The sequence below is a fragment of the Salmo trutta genome, chromosome 19 (genome assembly GCF_901001165.1).
Source record: "Salmo trutta chromosome 19, fSalTru1.1, whole genome shotgun sequence".
In the NCBI taxonomy this organism is placed as follows: Eukaryota; Metazoa; Chordata; class Actinopteri; order Salmoniformes; family Salmonidae; genus Salmo; species Salmo trutta.
The window spans coordinates 12,901,001-12,921,961 of NC_042975.1; the positions used below are offsets into that span (position 1 = coordinate 12,901,001).

General features: G+C 40.5%; 1 long non-coding RNA gene across 1 annotated transcript; it reads left to right on the top strand.

Annotated features, from left to right (window-relative positions):
• The first annotated feature begins 5,770 nt into the window (after window positions 1-5,770).
• LOC115154005 (uncharacterized) lies at window positions 5,771-14,948 on the top strand. Its single transcript, XR_003867806.1, has 4 exons — window positions 5,771-5,852; window positions 6,930-8,120; window positions 14,064-14,161; window positions 14,271-14,948. It is a non-coding gene; the product is annotated as an uncharacterized LOC115154005 (long non-coding RNA).
• Window positions 14,949-20,961: the final 6,013 nt, after the last annotated feature.

The following is a 20,961-nucleotide window of genomic DNA, read 5'->3' on the forward strand; positions in this document are numbered from 1 at the left end:
GACGTCCTTAGATATCGTGCACCAGCTGTTGTTTACAAATATACATAGACCGCCACCCCTTGTCTAACCAGAGGCTGCTGTTCTATCCTGCCGATAGTGTGTATAACCCACCAGCTGTATGTTATTAATGTTGTCGTTCAGCCACAACTTGGTGAAACATAAGATATTACAGTTTTTAATGCCCCGTTGGTAGGATATTTGTGATTTTAGTTCATCCCATTTATTTTTCAGCGATTTTACGTTGGCTAACAGTACGGATTGCAAAGGCAGATTAGCCACTCGTTGCCTGATCCTCACAAGGCACCCCAATTTCCTACCGCGAAATCTCTTTCTCCTGCAAATGACGGGAATGAGGGCCTGTTTAGGTGTCTCGAGTAAATCCCTCTCGTCCGACTCATTAAAGAAAAATTATTTTGTCCAATTCAAGATGAGTAATCGCTGTTCTGATGTCCAGAATCTCTTTTCGGTCATAAGAGACGGTAGCAGCAACATTATGTGCAAAATAAATTACAAACAATGCGAAAAAACTAACAAAATAGCACGGTTGGTTAATAGCCAATAAAACGGCAGCCATGAAACTGGCTCTCATGAGGACCGCCACAGGAAAGGAAGACCCAGAGTCACCTCTGCTGCAGAGGATAAGTTACCAGCCTCAGAAATTGAAGCCCAAATAAATGCTTCACAAAATTCAAGTAACAAGACACATCTCAACATCAACTGTTCAGAGGAGACTGTGAGAATCAGGCCTTCATGGTCGAATTGCTGCAAAGAAACCACTACTAAAGGACACCAATAATAATAAGAGACTTGCTTGGGCCAAGAAACACGAGCAATGGACATTAGACCGGTGGAAATCTGTCCTTTGGTCTGATGAGACGAAGTCTGAGATTTTTGGTTCCAACCACTGTGTATTTGTGAGATGCAGAGTAAGTGAACAGATGATCTCCACATGTGTGGTTCCCACCATGAAGAAAGGGAGGAGGAGGTGCGATGGTCTGGGGGTGCTTTGCTGGGGACAATGTCGGTGATCTATTTAGAATTCAAGGTACACTTAACCAGCATGGCTACGACAGCATTCTGCAGCAATACGCCATCCCATCTGGTTTGCGCTTAGTGGGACTATCATTTGTTTTTCAACAGGACAATGACCAAACACACATCCAAGCTGTGTAATGGCTATTTGACCAAGGAGGAGAGTGATGGAGTGCTGCATAAGATGACCTGGCCTCCACAATCACCGGACCTCAACCCAATTGAGATCATTTGGGATGAGTTGGACTGCAGAGTGAAGGAAAAGCAGCCAACAAGTGCTCAACATATGTGGGAACTCCTTCAAGACTGTTGGAAAAGCATTCCAGTGAAGCTAGTTGAGATTATGCAAAGAGTCATTATGGGGTATTGTGTGTAGATTGATGAGGTATTTTTAAAAATGTAATACATGTTAGAATAAGGCTGTAACATAATAAAAAAGGGTCTGAATTCTTTCCAAATGCAGTGTATTAGAATGCTGAGTATGTAACCTCTTATCTACTCATTGGAGTACTTACCCCTTTGTGATAAACCCATGCTTTCTTTATCCAACAGGGAGCTGATGTTAAGGAAGCTGTAGATGCCAGGCTGAGAGAGAAGATAGAGCATCTGACTCTGTCTGGTGTGAGAATGATGACTGAAATGAAGCATCATCTAAACACCTTTGTAGTGGAAGAGCTTTTCTATGGAGAGCAGACCCTCCACTTACTCGCAGGCAGTATTGCCTGACTGACAGTGACATAAGAAATGTCATGTTTAAGATCAAGGAGGGCACAAGAGAGTCCAACATTGACTAGGAAAACTTGAAGGTGCAACAATAGATATTTATATGACAGGACAGGCGATGTTAGGGGATGTTAGTCTGTTACGTTAGTAATTCAGAATGAATAGTCATTATTTTGTATGTCTATGCAATGGGTCATTACCTTTCAACAGGCCTGGTTGAGAAATTGTCTTCCGAGCTGGGCTACTCTGTCCACTACAGCTAAATATATGTATGTGACCAATAAGATTTGATTTAATTTGATTTACAGTTATAGTTCTTCCCGTAGTGGAACTTCTGGAGAAACATGGGTCTACATTTTTATTGTCCTTCAACCCTTTGTTACCCTTGTGCTCTGACACTTTTTGTGGGTTGGGTGCAGGAACGTAGCGAACAGGTCGATTGTAGCGGTAGTCGTTCTGATGGTGACGTACTTTACAGTTATTTAGACCACGGAGGTTATTGAAATCATGGTTTCGTGGTAGAAACCATTGTTGTGCGTCATCTCTCAACGCTCCAATACCTGATAATGCACCCTCTAACTGGAGTGAGTGCTCCTGGTCAAACTTCAAAACTGAGTGGTCAGGGCTCTTAGCGTTGTGAACTTTTGATGCCTCAAAAGCTGTGCTTGCAAGCTCTCTGAGCTGTAAGATCGGCAAGCCAATGTGGGCAGCAAGTAGGTAATGAAGGTGGGTTACATGTTCGATAGAAACACTTGTTTGAATGATAACAGCTCTTCCATTCCTGTTTCAGTGAGTAGTCCAAAGTAAGCTGAACAAAGCCTATGAGAGTAAGCTTGTGGGTGTTCGTTCCGAGCTTGTTTGATGGTGTTAGCCAGTGAGCTATCGTGTTTGCGAGTTGCAGAACCACTGAATTCTAATTTCAAAGCTGTGGCAAGTTTAGCGTAGTCATTTAGCACGTGTTGCTGTTGTAGACGAATGAACCTCGTCACGTGACTATTCGACGTTCGCTTCAACAGGTAAACCCTGTCAGAACCCATAGCATTCGGGTAGCCATCCAACGCGTCCTCTATGTCAGCTAGAAACGTCTCAGTATCGTTTGGCTGACCTGGAACGGGGTCAAAGGTGGGGAAATTCTTGACGAGTTTGTCAAGGTATTCCGCGCCAAGCGGGCGGAAAGGGTTGGCTTCCTCCTATGGGGAAATTGGGGCCGAAAGGCCAAGAGGAGAAGCCAAACATTGTTGTTGTTGGCCAAGAGGCGCCATAGAGGAGAAGAGTGAGGGACACATGATGGAGGCAAAGTCTGAAACCTATCGTCTTTACTCCTTTGAGTACAGGGTTCCGGTTGCTTGGATTGGTAGTCACGCTGTAGAGCGTGACCATTCTGGACTTCCTCCAGATGGTACCTAAGGGTGGTATTCTGCTGCATTGCAGAGTTCCCTTGAGTGCTTAGAGTACTGATTTTGGACACGTGAGTGTCACTCTTGCTCCTTTCAGTCTCAAACTTATCTGTCATGGTTTGCAGATAGAGGTCTTGAGTACAAAGCGAGAGATTCAGTGATGAGATTTCTCCCGTTTGCTTAGAAATCAATATTTCCATCTTCATCGCCTGAGTTCTCTCATCATTCATTTGGTCAGCGACTTCAATGAGTTCTGCTGATTTGTCATCCAACTTTGTCATTGTGTTCATTAACTGATCGTCTTTGGTCTGCAGCGTTTTGAGTAGAACTGTGTTACTTTGAGTAACGTTCAACAAAACTGCAGGCATGTTACCAAGTTGAGCGCGCCTGTTTGTAGATAACTGTTCAGATTTATCTAGTTTGGCGTGGACATCATCGTATTTAGTTTTGGCTAAATCGAGTTGTCCCTGTAGGAGGCAATTTTGTTCCTGTAGAAGACGATTTTGTTCCTGTAGAAGACAATTTTGTGCTTGTTCATCGTCATAAGTTTTTGCAATTACATTTAATTCTTCAGTTTTCAACCGCAGTTCCATAGCTAGCAGAATTTTTCCCTTTTCTGCATTTGTCATTGGTTTCCCGGTTCTCTCCACCTGTCCCTTTATGTCTACCATTACCTGCTCGTGCTTCAATTGTGCACTGTGGTATTGGACCGATGCCAATCTCGGATGGCAAGACATCAGGGCTAGACTGGAGAGAACCTTTACGAGGCCTGCGCCCGATGGTTGATTTTAGAAAGCGTTGTTGTCTGCTGTTTTTCCGCTAAAGGCATAATTAGGGATGGTATCGCTGCTGAGGTCAGCGATCAATCCATTTATGGGTGGAGGTTCACTAATTAGCGGGTGAGTGGGGACTACCCCCTCTGATAGCTTGCACATTATTAGAACATTTGAAAGGAAAAATCTTTTTCCTAATTTTCCAAAGTTTGGTTTTGGAATATGTTGGGAGCTGCAAAGACGATTTTAATCTATATATAGATGTTAATGAACCATCAGTACTGTCCCAGTACTGTGGGAGATGGATGTGAATGAATTTGCAAAAGCAAATTGAATTAATCACTGATAATGATTAATCATACGTGGATAGGCTATCTGGGAATAAAACTTAAAATTAACCTGGAACGTTGTTCATATAGGTTACTATTGCAAAGTTTAAGATGTCTCATTTAATTGGAAGAACCTAGAAAATGTATGTTTGACAATTTAAATAATTCAATTGAATGAGACGATGATACCCAAGCAATTGAGATTGCTGGATTATCATAAAAGTAACCAGTAGTTTCAATGTTAGGGTACATTCACCACTATGGTACACTTCCCCCTAAGGCCAAAGCCACATGGGATTCCCGCTGGAGGCGGGACTGATTGATCTATTTTAATGATAAATCAAACCTGTATAGGATATCTGGGAATTAAACTTTAAATTAACCTGAGAGCGTTGCTTCATCGAGGTTAATGCGGAAAAAGTATAACTTGTCTCATTGTAGAAACCCAATCGATTTGGGTTTCTACAAACCCAATCAAAATTTCCATTTCACAATAACAGCACTTACAGTTGACCGGGACAGCTCTAGCAGGCCAGAAATTTGACAGACTGACTTGTTGGAAAGGTGGCATTCTATGACGATGCCACGTTGAAAGTCACTGAGCTCCTCAGTAAGGCCATTCTACTGCCAATGTTTGTCTATGGAGTTTGCATGGCTGTGTGCTCGATTTTATACACCTGTCAGCAACGAGTGTGGCTGAAATAGCCGAATCCACTCATTTGAAGGGGTGTCCACATACTTTTGTATATATAGTGTATTTTAAATCTGCCAAAGTCCAGCCAATTTTAAAATGTGAAATTTCTGTGAACATTTTTGTGAAACTGTATGTTTTACTTGTAGATTTTGAAATAAAAATGTATCTCAAGATGTGTCAATGTGTTTGTCTACATTACATTTTAAAAACAATGCAGCTATTGGAAAAAAACTATTTTGGGTTAAGACAAGTAACTACGAGTAAGGGCAAACATCATGAGAAGATTGCAAGCTGAGGTCGAAAAATACATCCCATTACCACAATATTTTTTCTTATTTTTATTAATATAACATTTCTATTTACAATACAATAACAAAACAAATATAGGACGTTACGACACGTAACGTTATATATTCTCTGAAGAAACATAAAATAACATTAAAAGTAAAAATAAATAAAAAGCACAAGAATTGACTTTCAAAAGTTAAAGTACGCAAAATAAAATAAATGCCAGAGGTGACAGTTGTACAGACCTATGATAGAGTTGTAAGAATGCCGGGGGGTTTCTCAGTAATATATGCATTCCAGAAGAATTTCCCTCCAGGAGAGATCTTGTTGTTGGAGTTTAAAAGTTATCTTATGAATGTATTATTGCATCCAGCGGGAGGCAGTATTTCCACGCATGAGCTTAGCTAGCCAAGGTCGCCACTACATCGCCTACAAGCGTGATTGGGGATTTCTATTGGAGCAGTTTTATCCTGTCTTTGACTTTGTGGCTGTGGTGACGACCCATCTCTGCTGATCAAGTCTGCCAATCACGTTCTCCTTATCGAAGGTATTAAACACACACCGCTTTTGAAAGCTGGAGAGGGTTCTCCATCCGACAAACTGCTAACGTTATCAGGTAAAGTATTTATTGTATTTGTAATATAACTATTTAGTTATAGAAACGTGATACCATCAATGCAAGCTGTAACATGAATCCCAACGCAGCAACCTTAGTATTAAAATACCGATAGTAATGTAGCTAGCTAGTAGTAGTTAGTTACAATTAGCATTGACATGAAATTGGTCAAAACAAGACATGGTATCAATAACAAGATAAAACGAGCCACATTGCAGTTTCCTGTCAGAAATCTGACCATCCAGAATCACATCAGGCTGTCCCATGGAAGTACATACATCGTTTTCATGACGTTGTCAGCCAGCCCATCTACTAGCCTCATACCATATATACACATAGCCATCTCGAGACAACTCCGAGATAGTGGTTTTTTTCTCAAAGTTGCCGGGGTGTCACGTGTTGTACTTATATAATTACACATGTAACGACTTAAGCATGACAAAACATATATTCGAACCTCAAGTAGAAAGTAAGCCAATCGTTTTTTTGTTGACCAAATTCAACACTCATTGGGCGAAACAACCCCCAAAAATGGCACCTGCTGGAGGGAGACTGATTTTCCGCCCAGTTGAGCCTCTCTTCCTTCCTCTCTTGATTTAATCACTAGCTAACATGTCGTCATTCCCGGGACAAGGAGCGTTTTAGCTATCCGATTAAAAACAAAAAGGCAATTAAAACTTGTTGTATTATTAATGAATATGATTTGTTTGTTTAGGATTGCTGGCAATGTAAATAGTTTATGTATGCTTGTTTGCATGTGACTTTCCCTTTTGTTTATTTGTTAATAAAAACCAAAAGCTATCAGTTTATAACAAGTAATAATTGAAGACTACAAAAATCTATAGGACAAGTAGTGTAAAGCTAATAGTCATCAAGGCAGGAACCAGTAATTTCCTTCATACTGACAAATAAAAAAATTACAAATTTCCTGTCAATAGTTGGGGTAGGATGATTGCAGAGCACCCTGCCTCAGACTGTCAGGATGTTCATTTTCTAGGTCAAACTAAGTTACATGCTTTGCTGTGATTTATTTGATTAATTATTGTCTCTCACTTTTGTCTCGCATTGACTTTTCAGCTCTCCTGTCCTGCTCCCCACCAAGCATGGGCTGATTCAGTCACCTGTGAGGAGAACCATCCTACAGCAGTTTGAACTAGACCTGCTGTCCCTATTTAGACATTGAGACCACATATGCATTTTCCTGTTGTCTTTTTTTGTGTGGATTGTCTTAGTCTAGTGCATTTTAGAGTTGAAGAACACCAACTACAGATACACATCCTGGTTTGAGCATCTCAAAGACTATATTCAATGTAGAATCAGTTTAACAGGTAACAAACACATTGTCCCCATCAGGAGCACAGGCTTTTGCCATAGATGGTAGAGTTCTTGTCTCTGGACCACACAAGCATTCTGCTAAGGCACTTATCTATCTTTACATTGGTCAGCTACATTGGTGACCAGGGTGGGATCCTTTCAATACGACTATGGGGCCGGGGTACACACACTTCTAGAAGAGGAGGAATACCGAAGCATGTGTTATGACAGTTTTACAGTCTCCGTCAGAGGCCCAGGCTTTTGGCATAGATGGTAAAGCTCTCATTTCTGGACTGCAGCATTGTAAGATTGTGCCCTCCACTGCACTTGATATACATTGATTGTTAGGTTACACTATATTCAGATACTAAAAATACTACCTGAGAGACACCTTTGCTATTTGTCGCTGTACTCAAATGGTGAATCACTATTTGTGATGGTGTTCTTTGTTTGAATGTATGTGCATGGATTGTACATTATGGAAAACATGTCTCACACTCAGTCATAGTTAGTAGGTTATGTGTCGCTCAGTTGGTAGAGCATGGAGCTTGCAACGCCAGGGTTGTGGGTTCAATTCCCATGGGGGGCCAGTTCAGATTAAAAAAGTATGTATTGTATGCACTCACTACTGTAAGTTGCTCTGGATAAGAGCAAAATAAATTGCCAAGATTTTGGCACCGTCCACTTTTAGGTTAGTAGGAAAGTTAATCATTTAAACCACCTAAATATACTCATTCACTGAATATTTAGTATTTGAAACTCAAACAATAATTTCCCAACTGCTATTTCTATAATGCCACTGGCTGTTTATCATTATCCATACCTTATATTCCAATGACTCCAACATTATGCATGCCCACCATGGTATTGGGCAGCTGCTTTCTGAGAACTCATCTGGTTCTCGTTGCAGAGCATATGATTTATTTATTTTTGTTGAGAAGATCGTATTGCAAGGTATGAAATATATATTGGCTAATATGCATATGCAGCTCCATTCTAGCATACGACACACACCTTTATATCTACATGCTTTTATTCGGGTTTTTGTACAAATTATATGGTTGAATGTTACTTTAAGCCTGCAGCTAGTTACTTGAAATACGACGATCATGCCAAAACATGATTCAACATTGGATTCACTGACAGAGATAACTAATGAAACACTAGTTTCCTGAGCAGGCACATTACGTTTAACTTACAGTATTAGCTCGTTAAGCTTGTCAACTGTAACTTTGGCTAGCTTTCAATAAATTGGCTAAATGGTAAACGGAGTTAGCTCTTCATGTTTTTTTTTTCACCTTTATTTAACCAGGTAGGCTATGTGATCAAGACCATTCCTATTGCATCCTGCATATTTCAAGTACACTGGAAAAAATATATTTATCTTATTTCTGTCGTTGGGAGCTAACGTTAGTTCCTATTAACACACTGCCAGGAGATCAGAGGCTGTGTTTACATGGTAGATAGAAGCAGCCGTAGTACATACCTGGAACCAATCAGAACACGTACGGGATTTCCGATTGGTTCCAAGTTTAGCAGTTCGCAAAGAGCAAACAGTTTTGAAATATACTTTTTCTGAGAAAATATGTAATAATTGAATCTGAAAAAAACATTTACAGTAATCATAAGAATATTTCATTGTCATATACAAAAAAAATCTGCACCTCCCTCGACGTAGTTCGATCACCTTCACGTTATTTCGGCGTCCGCCCACCACCTATTTGTTTACAAAACAAAAACGGCTTTTGGAGAGTCAAGTGAGCCAACACCAAAGATTATGGACATACTGACTTTTTGTATGGAGGTCAATGAGAGAGTGTAGGGTTTGGTCAACAACAAAAAAATGAATGGCTTATTTGTTACGTGAGGTTTATTTTATGAAATAGAAGTTTCGTAATGTGCAAATTGTTACGAGTGTACTGATATAAGTAGAACACGTGACATCCCGACAACTTTGAGAAAAAACAATATCTCGGTGTTGTCACGAGTGCCTATGCATATATATTCATGACATGAGGCCAGTTAGCGTAGCATTTCTCTCCATTGAATACACGAGGCTGACGTCATCAAGCCTCACAGAATATTTTAAAAAGATTACAATAATGAGAGGTATCCACCAATCCAAATGGTACACGGAAGCCAGACAGCCCTCCGTGCTGACTTGTGGACGATTTAGGGCGGAGAGACATGGATGCTGTCAAAAGTAATTGCTTGGTGGGCGAAACAACAACAAAAAACACCACTTGCTGGGGGAGACAGATTTTCTATGCCGACACACCCAAAACGCGGTTAAACCATACACTCTTCAATTTCCTCCTGAATTGGTGTGCGTGAATACTCAACACTTTACGGTATCGCGTGTTTCATGTTTGTGAAACAGTCGGATGTACTGTCATGCACAGATAGACGATAGCTACAAATCATTGCAAGCAAACAGTTTGAACCACACTTATTTCACCTTCCATAATCAAAATTATACCTAATCGTTTATTTCATTTTCGATATAAAAAAACTTTGATATCACGGTTAGTGTGAGGCAGCATAGGCTGCAGTAGCCTAACGGGGGTGCTGTTTAGCAAATGTTAAATTATTAAAGCAAGATGTGTGTACAGTCATGACATACAAACACACAAAACAACATCTGTTTTTTGTTTGTATTTCATTAAAGACAGATTTAAAATGTTAAAACGTGTTAAGTAAATACTCTTGTTCTATCCCAACATTCTTTATCTATTTTTTAAAGTAGTTATATTGCAGTGAACTTTTATGACCCCTATGTTAAAACAAATATATATATACAGTCGTGGCCAAAAGTTTTGAGAATGACACAAATATTAATTTCCACAAAGTCTGCTGCCTCAGTGTTTAGATATTTTTGTCAGATGTTACTATGGAATACTGAAGTATAATTACAAGCATTTCATAAGTGTCAAAGGCTTTTATTGACAATTACATGAAGTTGATGCAAAGAGTCAATATTTGCAGTGTTGACCCTACTTTTTCAAGACCTCTGCAATCCGCCCTGGCATGCTGTCAATTAACTTCTGGGCCACATCCTGACTGATGGCAGCCCATTCTTGCATAATCAATTCTTGGAGTTTGTCAGAATTTGTGGGTTTTTGTTTGTCCACCCGCCTCTTGAGGATTGACCACAAGTTCTCAATGGGATTAACCTCTACGGGCTAGGGGGCAGTATTGAGAATTTTGGAAAAAAATATGTGCGCATTTTTAACTGCCTCCTACACCAACTCAGAAGCTAGAATATGCATATTATTGTTTAGGTTTGGATAGAAAACACTCTGAATTTTCTAAAACAGTTTGAATGGTGTCTGTAAGTATAACAAAATTCATATTGCAGGCAAAAACCTGTGAAAAATAGATTTAAAAAAATGAGAATTTTGTGACTGTACTATTTAGTGTCATTGTTTTAAAGATACCACAGTGAGAAAGGATTCAGTTCGCAACTCCTACTGCTTCCACTAGATGTCAACGATCTTTAGAAAGTTGTTGGAAGCATCTGTCATGAATACAGACCGAATTAGAAAGCTTACAAGTTGACACGTCATCACTTCATTTTTTGCGCCTGCGCATGAATCTGAGAAGAGTGCCTTTGTCATAATCGTTTATTCTAGACACTTGATAGGTTGTGTGAAAATATTACCGATGTTTACTGATGTTTCACGTTAAAAATGGACCAAAAGATTCATGCTAAACAACGTTTGACATGTTTAAACAAACGTAAATAGATTATTTACTAGGTTTTCTTTAGCTTTTCGACGTGACTTTACACTGCCCACCTCATTTTGTGGGAGCCTACTGAACGCTAACTATTTGGACATAAATTATGAACTTTGTCAAAAGAAACCACATTTGTTCTGGACCTGGGATCTCTGGCAGCGCCTTCTGATGGAGATAATCAAAGGTAAGGGGATATTTAGAATGTTATTATCGATATTAGATGATGCTAATGCTAACGGTATAGCTTAGCTTAGCTTAGCATATAGCTTATTGTTGTTAGCATAGTACCCAGTTTATGCAAAATGTGATTTCCCAGTAAAGTTATTTTGAGATCTGGCCATTCGGTAGCAATTACGAGATGATAATATATTATTCTTTGAATGACAATATTATAATTTACCAATGTTTTCGAATAGTAATTCCGTGATTTGTAATGCTGGATTCACTGGGTGCATTCGAGCCGAAAAAAATTCTGAATTTCACCGCGACTGTAAATGCTGTTTTTGGATATAAATATGAACTTGATGGAACTAAAAATGCATGTATTGTTTAACATAATGTCCTATGAGTGTCATCTGATGCAGATTGTCAAAGGTAAGTGCATAATTCTAGCTAGTTTTCTGTCTGTTGATGCCCTTCTTTGAATTGGCTAAACATTACATGCAGCTATTGTCAATGTACTCTCCTCACATAACCTAACTTTATGCATTCTCCGTAATGCCTCTGAAAATCGGAAAGCGTGGTTAGATTTAGGAGATATATCTTTCAAATGGAGGAAAATAGTTGATTATTTGATTATTTGAAATGATTACTCTTGCAGTTTTGAATTCCCCGCCATGGTCACATGACAATGAATCCCAATACCGGGATTAGATCGGGATAAGATCCTCAACAGGTCTGGGGAGTTTCCTGGCCATGGACGTTTTGTTCCCCGAGCCACTTAGTTATCACTATTGCCTTATGGCAAGGTGCTCCATCATGCTGGAAAAGGCATTGTTCGTCACCAAACTGTTCCTGGATGGTTGGGAGAAGTTCCTCTCGGAGGATGTGTTGGTACCATTCTTTATTCATGGCTGTGTTCTTAGGCAAAATTGTGAGTGAGCCCACTCCCTTAGCTGAGAAGCAACCCCACACATGAATGGTCTCAGGATGCTTTACTGTCGGCATGACACAGGACTGATGGTAGCGCTCACCTTGTCTTCTCTGGACAAGCTTTTTTTCCGGATGCCCCAAACAATCGGACCGGGGATTCATCAGAGAAAATGACTTTACCCCAGTCCTCAGCAGTCCAATTCCTGTACCCTTTGCAGAATATCAGTCTGTCCCTGATGTTTTTCCTGGAGAGAAGTGGCTTCTTTGCTGCCCTTCTTTACACCAGGCCATCCTCCAAAAGTCTTCACCTCACTGTGCGTGCAGATGCACTCACACCTGCCTGCTACCATTCCTGAGCAAGCTCTGTACTGGTGGTGCCCCGATACCGCAGCTGAATCAACTTTAGGAGACGGTCCTGGCGCTTGCTGGACTTTCTTGGGCACCCTGAAGCCTTCTTCACAACAATTGAACCGCTCTCCTTGAAGTTCTTGATGATCCGATAAATGGTTGATTTAGGTGCAATCTTACTGGCAGCAATATCCTTGCCTGTGAAGCCCTTTTTGTGCAAAGCAATGATGACGGCACGTGTTTCCTTGCAGGTAACCATGGTTGACAGAGGAAGAACAATGATTCCAAGCACCACCCTCCTTTTGAAGCTTCCAGTCTGTTATTCGAACTCAATCAGCATGACAGAGTGATCTCCAACCTTGTCTTCGTCAACACTCACACCTGTGTTAATGAGATAATCACTGACTTGTCAGCTGGTCCTTTTGTGGCAGGGCTGAAATGCAGTGGAAATGTTTTTGGGGGATTCAGGTCATTTGCATGGCAAAGAGAGACTTTGCAATTAATTGCAATTCATCTGATCACTCTTCATAACATTCTGGAGTATATGCAAATTGCCATCATACAAACTGAGGCAGCAGACTTTGTGAAAATTTATATTTGTGTCAAACCTGTTGGCCACGACTGTATATAATCACTGTTAAAATGGCTGGTATACTTTTTTATGTGTGCCACTAGCAGATCAATAATCCAATGTCATTAACATTGCAAAACATAACATTCCCGTATTATGCCAGCTCCAACATTGGAAAAACACTAGTTTACTGTATATTACAGTGAAATGTTAGGGAACCTAGTTCAATTTTAACATTTTCGGGATCGGTGTCCCGTCCATGGGATGGTTGAGCTAACGTAGGCTAATGCGATTAGCATGAGGTTGTAAGTACAAGAACATTTCCCAGGACATAGACATATCTGATATTGTCAGAAATGTTACATTCTTCTTAATCTAACTGCACTGTCCAATTTACAGTAGATTTTACAGTGAAAGAATACCATGCTATTGTCTGAGGAGAGTGCACAGTTTTGAACATGAAAAGTTATTAATAAACAAATTAGGCACATTTGCACAGTCTTGATACAAAATTCTGAACTGAAATGCAATGGTTCCTTGGATCAGTCTAAAACTTTGCATATACACTGCTGCTATCTAGTGGCCAAACTCTAAATTGCAGCTGTGCTGGAATAATACATTATGGCCTTTCTCTTGCATTTCAAAGATGGTACAAAAAAAAAAGAACAATTGTTTTTTTCTTTGTATTATCGTTTACCAGATCTATTGTGTTATATTCTCCTACATTCCTTTCACATTTCCACAAACTTCAAAATGTTTCCTTTCAAATGGTGCCAAGAATATGCATATCCTTGCTTCAGAGTCTGAGTTACATACAGTTAGATTTGGGTATGTCATTTTAGGCAAAAATTGAAAAAAAGGGGCAGATCCTTAAGAGGTTTGAACACAGTAAAAATGGATGGTAAACATTTTGTCACATGTGCCACTAGTAGATCACTTATCCATTTCATTAACATTGCAAAGCATAACATGCTCATATAATGCGAGCTTCAACAATAAAAAAAAACACTAGTTTACTGTATATCACAGTGAACTTTAAGGTAACATAATTCAATGTTAACACAGTAAAAATGGATGGTAAACATTTTGTCATGTGTGACACTAGTAGATCAATAATACAGTACTCATTTGTGATCTTGGGGGAGAAGTTGAAGATGAGAGGAATGGAGGATATACACCATTGAAGCCAACAGACAGAAGAGGAGAAGAGACTCCAACCTGACTACTGGAAGAGAGAATCAACTCGGTGAGGAAACTGTAGCCTCTTGCATGGTGTTCGTTTCAATACTTGCCCCTTTGAAATTGTCCATAAGATTATAACCTTTCCTGTCTCTCTATTTCCATCTCCCTTACAGGTATCCTTGGGGAACTATGAGGTGCAGAGAGAAGAGTGAGGCATCAGGCAGATGACAGCAGAAAAGAGAGGGAGAGGATGAAGGGGAGGACAAACAGAGAAGAAGTGTTGCCCAGGGGCTGAAGACACACACCGGAACCAGCCCCCTGCACTCCGGATCTGAGGACACATGCTAGAGCCAGCTATACCCTTCCTGTGACATTATAGGCTTGCTTTCTATCCAAATACATAATCATGTAAGAAAGAAGATATACATGTTTGCTGTGTGTGAATATTATATAATATGATGTGTTTTTTGACTGACTAAATTTCAATCTATTTAAAAAATTGTAATACATTTGTTATAGCTAGGAAAAAAATGGAGCCCTGTTCATTAGGAATAGTGGAGGTGAAAGCTAAATATCTGTTTTTCCCACCAGAAATGAGTATAGGTGATTTCAAAAGACTTGAGGTTTTTATGCCTATATTTGTATAAGTAATTATATTGCATTGAAAAATATATTTTCATTTTGTACTTGGATAAGGGCCGGGAGGGGTGGGATATGTGCTTATAACCATGATTCTTGTTCTTTTCCAAATGGATGACGGAGGTTAAGGATCTGGAAAGATCCAGTATGAAGAAATAGTCTAAGATCCTTTCCAATATGTTCTCCAACCTGATAAAGCGTTTTATAAAAAAGCTGTGCTGTTATCCTTGCAAGTGGAGGGTGCCGGAGTATTGAAAACAGGTGGCAATACTTTTGCTCCATATCTTTTTATAGATAAAATAATAATACATGTATTAGTATAAAATAATATAATACAATATAGCTCAGTATTTTTATTATTTATTTAATAGTCTCTTCTTTATCAAGGGTGCCAATAATCTCTGAGGTGACAGTATCTATAGTACACTAGGGTTTGGTTGGAACTGGGCATATCTTTTATTACCCAAGTCAAGTGCACTGGGTTTGTGACTGTAATAGGCCATATAATAACATACCTTTGGAACGTGTACGTACAGTTGAAGTCGGAAGTTTACATACACTTAGGTTGGAGTCAATTAAACTCGTTTTTCAACCACTCCGCAAATTTCTTGTTAACAAACTATAATTTTGGCAAGTCGGTTAGGACATCTACTTTGAGCATGACACAAGTAATTTTTCCAACAATTGTTTACAGACAGATTATTTCACTTATAATTCACTGTATCACAATTCCAGTGGGTCAGAAGTCTACATACACTAAGTTGACTGTGCCTTTAAACAGCTTGGAAAATTCCCGAAAATGTCATGGCTTTAGAAGCTTCTGATAGGCTAATTGACATCGTTTGACTCAATTGGCAGTTTACCTGTGGATGTATTTCAAGGCCTACCTTCAAACTCAGTGCCTCTTTGCTTGACATCATGGGAAAATCAAAAGAAATCAGCCAAGACCTCAGAAAACAAATCCCAAGTCTGGTTCATCCTTGGGAGCAATTTCCAAACGCCTGAAGGTACCATGTTCATCTGTACAAACAATAGTAAGTACAATAGTAAGTATAAACACCATGGAACCACGCAGCCTTCATACCGCTCAGGAAAGAGACACGTTCTGTTTCCTAGAGATGAACGTACTTGGTGCAAAAAGTGCAAATCAATCCCAGAACAGCAAAGGACCTTGTGAAAATGCTGGAGGAAACCGGTACAAAAGTATCTATAACCACAGTAAAACGAGTCCTATATCGACATTACCTGAAAGGCCACGCAGCAAGGAAGAAGCCACTGCTCCAAAACCACCATAGAAAAGCCAGACTACGGTTTGCAACTGCACATGGGGACAAAGATTGTCCTTTTTGGAGAAATGTCCTCTGGTCAGATGAAACAAAAATGGAACTGTTTGGCCATAATGACCATCATTATGTTTGGAGGAAAAAGGGGGAGGCTTGCAAGCCAAAGAACACCATCCCAACCGTGAAGCACAGGGGTGGCAGCATCATGTTGTGGGGGTGCTTTGCTCTAGGAGGGACTGGTGCACATCACAAAATAGATGGCATCATGAGGGAGGAAAATTATGTGGATATATTGAAGCAACACGGCATACATCATCCAAGATGGCGTAGCAGTCAGACGTCTTTGTCCTTCGTCTTGTCATGTCCCGTGTATATATCTGTTTATATCTTTTTCTTCGCATATCTTTTTAATATTTTTCTAAACCTCAACTTCAAAATACTCTCCTACAAACTGCCTCACCCTATGTGGTGTAGATCTGTTTTTTCTAAGGTGTTTTTATTTACCTCGGAACCGGAATCCCCCAACAGAAGCTAGCCAGCTCACTAGCTACTAGCTAGTAGTCAGGTAACCACTAGCGGTCATCAGTTAACCTCTCTAGGGTAGGGGGCAGTATTTTCACATCCGGATAAAAAACATACCCGATTTAATCTGGTTATTACTACTGCCCAGAAACTAGAATATGCATATAATTATTAGCTTTGGATAGAAAACACTCCAAAGTTTCTAAAACTGTTTGAATTGTGTCTGTGAGTATAACAGAACTCATATGGCAGGCAAAAACCTGAGAAGATTCTGTACAGGAAGTGCCCTCTCTGACCATTTCTTGGCCTTCTACACTCTCTTTATTGAAAACAAAGGATCTCTGCTGTAACGTGACACTTCCTGAGGCTCCCATAGGCTCTCAGAAGGCGCCAGAACATTGAATGATGACTTTGCAGCCCATGGCTGAAAAACAGTAGCGCATTTGGATAGTGGTCAATCTGAGAACAATGAGACGGGTGTGCGCGTGCAAGAGAAGAGTCCATTTTAGATTTTGAGTCTTTGAACGAAAACAGGGTTTCCCGGTCGGAATATTATCGCTTTTTTTACGAGAAAAATCGCATAAAAATTGATTTTAAACAGCGTTTGACAATTATTTTAAGAATTATAGATACAGAACTCCTTTATGCAAACGCTATGTCAGATTTTAAAATAGCTTTTCGGCGAAAGCACATTTTGCAATATTCTGAGTACATAGCTCGGCCATCACAGGCTAGCTAATTTGACACCCACCAAGTTTGGGGCAACCTAAACTCAGAATTACTATTAGAAAAATTGGATTACCTTTGCTGTTCTTCGTCAGAATGCACTCCCAGGACTTCTACTTCAACAACAAATGTTGTTTTGGTTCCAAATAATCCATAGTTATATCCAAATACCTCCGTTTTGCTCGTGCGTTCAGGTCACTATCCGAAGGGTGACGCGCAAGCACATTTCGTGACCAAAAAATTCTAAATATTCCATTACCGTACTTCGAAGCATGTCAAACGCTGTTTAAAATCAATTTTTATGCTATTTTTCTCGTAAAATAGCGATAATATTCCAAACGGACAACGTTGTATTCATTCAAAGACTGAAAGAAAAAAATTGAGAAGTCTCGTGAATGCGCATCTCAGTCTCACTGTCCCCAGGCAGGCCACTTACAAACTCTGCTGCTGTACTTTGCCCAAAGACAGGAGACACGTCATTCCTCTTTCTGAACGCTTTAGAGAGCCAATGGAAGCCTTAGAAAGTGTCACTTAACAGCACAGATGCTGTAATGTCGATAGAGTGCCACAGAAGGACAACAAATTGTCAGACAGGGCACTTCCTGCATGGAATCTTCTCAGGTTTTGGCCTGCCATGTGAGTTCTGTTATACTCAGGGACAACATTCAAACAGTTTTAGAAACTTTAGAGTGTTTTCTATCCAAATCTACTAATAATATGCATATTCTCGTTTCTGGGCAAAAGTAGTAACCAGTTTAAATCGGGTACGTTTTTTATCCGGACGTGAAAATAATGCCCCCTAGTTAACCAACCATTTAGTTCCACCTCCCACATATGTGGTGACATCACCTGGTTTAAACGTCTCTAGAGACAATATCTCTCTCATCATTACTCAATGCCTAGGTTTACCTCCAATGTACTCACATCCTACCATACCTTTGTGTGTACATTATGCCTTGAATCTATTCTATCGCGGCCAGAAACCTGCTCCTTTTACTCTCTGTTCCGAACAGACTAGACGACCAGTTCTGATAGCCTTTAGCCGTAACCTTATCCTACTCCTCCTCTGTTCCTCTGGTGATGTAGAGGTTAAGCCAGGCCCTGCAGGGCCTATCTCCAGTCCTACTCCCCAGGTGCTCTCATTTGTTGACTTCTGTAACCGTAAAAGCCTTGATTTCATGCATGTTAACATTAGAAGCCTCCTCCCTAAGTTTGTTTTATTCACTGCTTTAGCACACTCTGCCAACCCGGATGTCCTAGCCGTGTCTGAATCCTGGCTTAGGAAGACCACCAAAAACCCAGAAATTTCCATCCCTAACTATAACATTTTCCGACAAGATAGAACTGCCAAAGGGGGCGGTGTTGCAATTTACTGCAGAGATAGCCTGCAGAGTTCTGTCCAACTATCCAGGTCTGTACCCAAACAATTCAAGCTTCTACTTTTAAAACTCCACCTTTCCAGAAACAAGTCTCTCACCATTGCCGCTTGCTATAGACCGCCCTCTGTCCCCAGCTGTGCCCTGGACACCATATGTGAATTGATTTCCCCCCATCTATCTTCAGAGCTCTTGCTGCTAGGTGACCTAAACTGGGACATCAAGATAGCTGATGCTCTGAAAGAGCTGAAACATCTGGACCCCTACAAATCAGCCGGGCAAGACAATCTGGACCCTCTCTTTCTAAAATTTCCTGCCGAAATTGTTGCAACCCCTATTACTAGCTTGTTCAACCTCTCTTTCATATCGTCTGAGATTCCCAAAGATTGGAAAGCTGCCGCGGTCATCGGGGGAGACACTCTACACCCAAATTGCTACAGACCTATATCTATCCTACCCTGCCTTTCTAAGGTCTTCAAAAGCCAAGTCAACAAACAGATTACCGACAATTTCGAATCCCACCGTACATTCTCCGCTATGCAATCTGGTTTTAGAGCTGGTCATGGGTGCACCTCATCCACGCTCAAGGACCTAAACGATATCATAACCGCCATCGATAAGAGACATTACTGTGCAGCCGTATTCATCGACCTGGCCAAGGCTTTCGACTCTGTCAATCACCACATTCTTACTGGCAGACTCAACAGCCTTGGTTTCTCAAATGATTGCCTCACCTGGTTCACCAACTACTTCTCTGATAGAGTTCAGTGTGTCAAATCGGAGGGCCTGTTGAATCACCAGCAGCGAGAGCGACATCATTGATGTATACAGAGAAGAGAGTCGGCCCAAGAATTGAACCCTGTGGCACCCCCAGAGAGAATGCCAGTCCGGACCTCTGGCAGTCTCTATGGGGGTGCCACAGGGTTCAATTCTCGGGCCGACTCTCTTCTCTGTATACATCAATGATGTCGCTCTCGCTGCTGGTGATTCTCTGATCCACCTCTACGCAGACGACACCATTCTGTATACTTTTGGACCTCTGGCAGTTTCTATGGCCATTATTGAAAGAGATTGTGATACTTCACATCTCAAAATTGGGTTACTTAATGTTAGATCCCTCACTTCCAAGGCAGTTATAGTCAATGAACTAATCACTGATCATAATCTTGATGTGATTGGCTTGACTGAAACATGGCTTAAGCCTGATGAATTTACTGTGTTAAATGAGGCCTCACCTCCTGGTTACACTAGTGACCATACCCCCCGTGCATCCGGCAAAGGCGGAGGTGTTGCTAACATCTACGATAGCAAATTTCAATTTACAAAAAAAAAAACAACGACGTTTTCGTCTTTTGAGCTTCTAGTCATGAAATCTATGCAGCCTACTCACTCACTTTTTATAGCTACTGTTTACAGGCCTCCTGGGCCATATGCAGTGTTCCTCACTGAGTTCCCTGAATTCCTATCGGATCTTGTAGTCATAGCAGATAATATTCTAATTTTTGGGGACTTTAACATTCACATGGAAAAGTCCACAGACCCACTCCAAAAGGCTTTCGGAGCCATCATCGACTCAGTGGGTTTTGTCCAACATGTCTCTGGACCTACTCACTGCCACAGTCATACTCTGGACCTAGTTTTGTCCCATGGAATAAATGTTGTGGATCTTAATGTTTTTCCTCATAATCCTGGATTATCGGACCACCATTTTATTGCGTTTACAATTGCAACAAATAATCTGCTCAGACCCCAACCAAGGAGCATTAAAAGTCGTGCTATAAATTCTCAGACAACCCAAAGATTCCTTGATGCCCTTCCAGACTCCCTCTGCCTACCCAAGGACGTCGGAGGACAAAAATCAGTTAACCACCTAACCGAGGAACTCAATTTAACCTTGCGCAATACCCTAGATGCAGTTGCACCCCTAAAAATTAAAAACATCTGTCATAAGAAACTAGCTCCCTGGTATACAGAAAATACACGAGCTCTGAAGCAAGCTTCCAGAAAATTGGAACGGAAATGGCGCCACACCAAACTGGAAGTCTTCCGACTAGCTTGGAAAGACAGTACCGTGCAGTATCGAAGAGCCCTCACTGCTGCTCGATCATCCTATTTTTCCAACTTAATTGAGGAAAATAAGAACAATCCGAAATTTCTTTTTGATACTGTCGCAAAGCTAACTAAAAAGCAGCATTCGCAAATGGAGGATGGCTTTCACTTCAGCAGTAATACATTTATGAACTTCTTTGAGGAAAAGATCATGATCATTAGAAAGCAAATTACGGACTCCTCTTTAAATCTGGGTATTCCTCCAAAGC